We start from the raw sequence: 6,861 nt of genomic DNA, 5'->3' as shown, positions 1-6,861 counted from the left end.
TTCAAGGGAAATAGAAACAGGATCTCAAAGAGATATCTGCACATCCATGTTGATTGCAGTATTATTCATAATAGCCAAGATATGGAAACAACCAAGGTCTGTCAACAAACAAGTGGATGAAAAAGATATGTTATATTCCACTTAGCATAATTCTCTCTAGATCCACCCATGCTGTCTCAAATTGCAAGATGTCATTCTTTTTTATGGCCAAGTAAAATTCTATTATTTATATGTACCACATCTTCTTTCTCCATTATCTATTAATGGACACTTGGTTGATTCCATATCTTGGCTATTGTAAATAATGTTGCAATGAACATAGAGGTGCATATGTCATTTTGAATGAGTGTTTTGGGTTTCTTCAGATATGTACTCATAAGTGGATGAACAAACAAAACAAAAACAAACTCATAGATACAGAGAACATTTTGATGATAGCCAGATGGGAGGGCGGTTGAGAGTATGGATGAAAAAGGGGAAGGGATTAAAATATACAAATTACCAGTTATAAAACAGTCATAGGAACGTAAAGTACAAAATAGGGTATATAGTCAATAATATTGCAATACTATGTATGATGTCATATAGGTACTATACTTATCAGGGAGTTCACTTCATAAGCTATATACATGTTTAAGTACTATGTGGTACACTTGAAACTAATGTAATATTATATGTCATTATTTATTATGTTTCGATTAAGTTGAAACATAATAAAAAATTTTAAAGATCTGTGATACATATTAATATATAATGGAAAATTATTCAGCCATGAGAAGAAATAAAGTCCTGCCATTGTGACAACATGGATAACATTGAGGGTATTATGCTAAGTGAAATAAGTCAGATAAAGATGAATACTGTGTGATATCACTTACATGTAGAATCTTATGAAGCCAAACTCATAGAAATGAGACTAGAATGGTGGTTATTCAGGGACTGAGGAATGAATGAGGAGATGCTGCTATAACTCTGAGTTATAAAATAAATAAGGTATGAAGATATAATGTATAACGTGGTGACTATAGTTGGAAATACTGTGTTGTATAAGTGAAATCTGCTAAGAGAATAGAACTTATACGTTCTTACTCCCTAAAAAGAGGGGGGGAGGGAGTTAATACGTAAGATGATATATGTGTTAATTGACTCAATGGGAGAAATCCTTTCTCGGTATATATGTATATCAAATCATAATGTTGTATGATTTAAATATCTTGCAGTTTGTCAATTATACCTCAATAAACATGAAAAAAGTCTCACATTAAAAGAAAAAAAAAGCTGACCAAATTTATCATCAGAAGAATTTCTTCAGAGAGAAGCAAAATGATATAGGTCAGAATCTCAGATCGACATTTGAAAAACTAAAGCATCAAACAAAGAATAAATTTAGATGAAATACACCTATTATATTTCATATTATTAATTGAAAAATAGATGTTAAAAGTAATAATAGTAATAATATACTGTGTGGTTATAGTATATGGATAAGTGAGACAAATTCTTTTATAAGGGGGAGGAGGGAGGAATTGTGAATACTCTATGGTGCCTGCTTTAACTGGGAAGCAGTATAGTATTATCTAAAAATAGATGTCAATTAAGTGTAAATGTATATTGCAAACTCTAGAGTAATTACTAAAATAATTTTAAAGAAGTATAATTAATATGCAAAAAGAGGAGAGAAAATGGAATCATAAAATAGTCATTAAAACCAGAGAAAGCATGAAGGGAAGGGGGAGAGAAAAGAAAACACAAGTGCAGCAAGCTGAAAACAGTTTCAATATGGTGCATTTTACTCCAAATATATCAACAATCACTTTAAATGTGAATGTTCTAAACACTACAATTAAAAGTCAGAGATTGTCAGAGTAGATACAAACAATAAGACCCAACTATAATATTGCCTACAAGAAATCCACTTTAAATATAAAAAACATAAATAGTTTAAAATTAAGGGATGGAAAAAGATATACCAATCATGCTAACACTAGTCCTGATACTAAGCAAAAGAAAGTTGGAGTAGCTATATTAATATCAGGCAAAGCAGACTTCAGAACAAAAGGTATCAAGGACAAAGAAATCAAAGATCTAACTAACTAGAGACATATTCCATGTTTATGGACTGAAATACTCAATATCATTAAGATTTTTCCAAACTTGATCTATAGATTTAATGCAATTCTAATCAAAATCATGGTAAACTATTTTTTAGACATGAACATATTGCTTCTAAAGTGTATATGGAAAGGCAAGACCCAGAATAGCAAATACAATACTGAAGAAAGAGGAGGAGGAAAGGAGAAGGAAGAAGAGGGGAAGGACAACAACAATAATAACAAACTCTGGGGACTGACTACTCAACTTCAAGACTTACCGTAAAGCTACGGCAATCAAGGTATCAGAGTATTGTCAAAGAACAGGCACATAAATCAATGGAATAGAACAGAGAACCCAGAAATAGACCCGCACAAGTAAAGTGAACTTTAACAAAGAAGCAAAGGCAATTCTGTGAAGAAAGAATATTTTTCCAAAAAAAATGGTGCTGGAATAACTGAACATTCATGTGCAAAAAATTAACCAAGACACAGATCTTACCCCTTTCACAAAAATTATCTCAAAGTGGATCACAGACCTAAATGTAAACACAAAGCTATAAAACTTCTACAAAAAACATAGGAAAAAGTCTAGTTGGCCTTCAATTTGGCAATGAGTTTTTAGGTACAACATCAAAAACATGATGCATGAATGAAAAAAATTGATAAGTTGGATCTTATTAAAATTAAAAATATCTACTATGTGAAAGAGAATAAAAAATAAGAAATGGACTAGGGGAAAATATTTGCAAACATTTGCAAATGTATCTGATATAGGAGTTATATTCAAAAGATAGAATTCTTAAAACTTAACAATAAGAAATCAAACAACTCGATTTAAAAATGGGCAAAAGATCTGAACAGAGATCTCATGAAAGAAGATATACAGATGGCAAATATGCATATGAAAGATAGTAAACATATTATTATTAGGGAATTGCAAATTACAACAGAGATACCACTACATATTTATTAGAAAAGCTAAAATCCAAAACATTTATAACATCAAATATTGGTAAGGACATAGAGCAGTAGAAATTCTCATTCATTGCTGGTGGGAATGCAAAATGGTGCAGCCATTTTAGAAGACAGTTTGGCAGTTTTTTACAGAGCTAAACATAGTCCTACCATGTAATACAGTAATTTCACTCCTTAGGTATTCACCTAATTGATTTCCTTGCAGGCCAAAAATGAACTCCCTTCCAGTATTATAAAATGACTGTTGTAGCTGACTTGCATGCTTTCTTCTCCGTGAGATGAGAGAAATTTTACTGAATTCCATAATTATGGTCGGGTAATTGACAACTTCTGATCTGGGTGCCATCTGGAAATGCTGTCTCTTAATAGTTAGAAGTTATATACTCTGTGCTTACTTCCTGTGTGGCTTTTCCAACAAAGCCTTTCTCTGCAACATCTGTGCTTTTACTCATTAACCATTTTCTGCTCCCTTAAACTTCCCAAATGAACCAAGTTTGTTCATCCACTTATTCCAAAAATTTGATTGAGCACTGACTACTGTGTTCCAGGAATAAACTTAGATGACTAAAGTAATGTTCTATGCTGGAAAAAATAAACTGCAAAATCAGTGGCCTAAACAGAAACTGTTCTCACTCATTTAACAGGCAAATGCTGGTGCGGGACAAGTAACAATTCAGGAAGCAGGCGTCTTTGATCTTGATTCTCTACCTCCCTTTAGGGCCTCAAAGCCCTTCGCCTCCAGATAGTAGATGGGAAGAAGACCACAGATGAGGCATACCAACTTCACTGCCATGTCAATCTACAAGTGACACATTGCATCTACTCATGTTCCATTAGTCCAAACTAGTCACATGGTTTCAGGTAAATTGGTGGTATGGGGGAAACGGGGGAGGGGGGCGGTGGAGGTGGGTGCCGAGAAGTGTAGTCTGTGCCTGGGCAGCATGGTCCAGCCATTAGTTTATACTGTGGAGGCAGAACATTTCTCTTTGGTGGGTGGTTAACCATCTCTGCCACTACTGAAGGTCCTAAGACGTACCTGACTTATTCTCAAACACATGAGAATTCCCAGCCAGAGGAGACAGAAAGAATGAACATCTAAACAAATTTATTTCATCTCTGCTAGCTCACACCTTCTGAGAGTTAATTAAAATAGCTAAAGAGAACCCGCAGAGTAAGTGTAAAAGCTGTTTGCTAGAATCCTCAAAAATGGGCACTGATTGAAACAGAAGGCGATAGCCAACAATTTGTCTTTCAGCCACAGGATATAAAAAAGGTGTGTAGATCTATTTATATAGCAGAGTAACCCATTTCTAATAGTACATTCCCAGGGATTAGACACCCGATCACCTAAAGCTCCGTTACCATAAAGTACGAGGCCGTGTAACTACATAAACAGATTAGAGTCTCCAACTTTTTAAAAATAAAACTTGAGATTTCCAGGAGGGCAAGGGTTGACCACATGTTGTTTGAGCAAGCTGTGGAAAGTGGTGGAGGAATCATCATCTGTCAGTGGTGCCATCTTGTCCCTGGAAGTTCCAGCAAACAGTAAAGAAAGGAGTGGTTAGAGCAATGGTTGCCTTTATCGACCTCATGCTGCTCACTTACATTTTAACTGTAGATCCTGATCTGCCCGTTGAGGATTTTTACATGAAATAGAGCTATAGCTTTGGTATAATGGGAAGGACAATAAATCCATGATCTTGTACAACAGGGACATCAATTGTTATTATATAATCCCACTGTGAAAAGGAAAATGAAATTCAGTTTACTAAGAGGTTCCCTCAGATCCTGGGTTCACATTTTCATCAAAGGAGAATTCTGTTGTTCTCTCCTCCTATGCTCCTCTCTCTTTCAGTTGCTTTGTCAGGGGCTTTTACTCTACTTCCCACAGAAGAAGGGAAAAAAGGTACCTTTTCCCATCTCTCTTCGGATCCCTACTTGTTCCTTGCCAAGGGAAGAGGAAACACTCACTTGACTAATAAGAACTTGGTATCTACAGAGACATTTTTAGGGGACCTTGTTTTCTTTTTACGTGTTGTTTTTACCAGGGTGGACATGTTGAAGAGGCAATCCACATTGCCTTCTACTGTTTTGTGTTGTTACCTCACATATAAGTCACAAGGGTAGTGAGTCTCCTTTCTTCCTTGCTCTCAAGTAGAAAGCCCACCTGGGTGTGGCCTGACTTCTAGACACAAGGCCGAAGGCTTCTGTTTCCTGGGGTTTCTGAATCTGCTGTAAACTCCAATGTGAAGAGGGCTGTGAACCTCCACTTTTAGGTGCATGAACTCAAGGTCTATTTTTGCTCCAATCTCCCCTCCAATGAGTTACAAGGTCTAAGGATGAGCAGATGTTAATAAGATGCCCCCATGTTGACCTCAGACTTGGCCAACTCTCTCCAGTACTGCTTTCCCAGGAAGCCCTATGTTTGGGGGACCATTGGGTCACCATTCATGAAGTCGATGCACTGATCTCCTCTGACTCCTTGGGTCTGTTTCCTTCCAGTTAGATCTCTATGGGAAGGAGTAACAAGGTGTTGGAACCCCTATCTTTCAACCCTGGTAAGTTCAATAAAGGGTTCAAAATAATCCTATTATATATTACTGTATACCATCAAGCTCAGTTATGTAGAAACAGTATCAGCTCAAGGCACTTTTCCTACTGCTTTGTCTTACCAAATAATTAGAACCATATCGCTTGTCATTCATATGCTTCAGGAAAAGTAGAAAAATAATGAGATGTGTTATGCGTGGTTTCTGGATGTCAGTTCTAATGTTTAGTGAATACCCAGTGAGGATGTGACATTTGTCTTAAGTGGCAGCAGCTCGTCCCCCTACCTCTCTCTGAGGCAATGCATCGTCCCTCCACCACTCAGGGCGTTTCACATCATAATATGTCCTGGAGCATGAATGTCCTTAAGCAAAATTCATAAGGTGAACGCTTGGCTGGGGTAGCAAGGGCTCAAGGGAGATGAGAGGCTAAAAAACACTATATCAAATGTTTTCATATTCAGAGAAAATCTCATTATGGATGAATCCCCTTACTGAGTGTTGGGGAAGAGAATACCTGATTCTGTTTCTTTGTTGGGGGTGGAGGTGCATTCAGAAGCAGGTCTGTACTAGTAAACACAAAGCCAAGTGTTCAGACAATAACAGCTGTATTAGACACCTCATATGCTCTGCTGCCCATCCCTCTTATTCCAGCTTTTGCTATGGCAACCAGCTACGTGTTCATGCAAACTGACAGCACCTTGCTCAACTGCTCACAGGGCTTCTTGGCATCTGCTGGAAACCTCTCAGCCATTCCGACAATGTGCAGCTGGGAGTATGAGCTACCCTGGACCAATAGAAGTCCCCAGATAAACACTGCCCTCTTTTCTGTCCGGAGGGAACAACTCTGAGGTGCTTGCTATATGGCTCTTCAGAGGGGTCTCAGCAAAACTGAGGTCCATTTGCCCACAGAAGTGACCAGCTTTCCCAGCTTCCCAATTTCATTCTTCCTGGACTCCCACTTCTGCTCTTCCTTGGGGTCACTTCCCTAAATAAATGACCTCCACATAAGACCTGGACACAGGCTCTACATTTTGGTGGGACACAAACTAAAATACTGGTTGAATGGGATTTTCAGAGGACAATACTAAAAGGCCACAAAAAATACAGCATCCTTAATATGACTTTATATATAGTTTATTTCTGTATGTGTATATGTGTGTGTGTGTAGTCTACTTCTTTCCCTTTTGTTATGGAAATATTCAAATATACACAAGACTCAAGAAAATAGAATAAGAGACCCTCAC

This window comes from Pteropus alecto, unplaced genomic scaffold (assembly GCF_000325575.1).
Source record: "Pteropus alecto unplaced genomic scaffold, ASM32557v1 scaffold155, whole genome shotgun sequence".
NCBI classification, from domain to species: domain Eukaryota; kingdom Metazoa; phylum Chordata; class Mammalia; order Chiroptera; family Pteropodidae; genus Pteropus; species Pteropus alecto.
Note: the sequence above shows the minus strand (reverse complement) of the source record.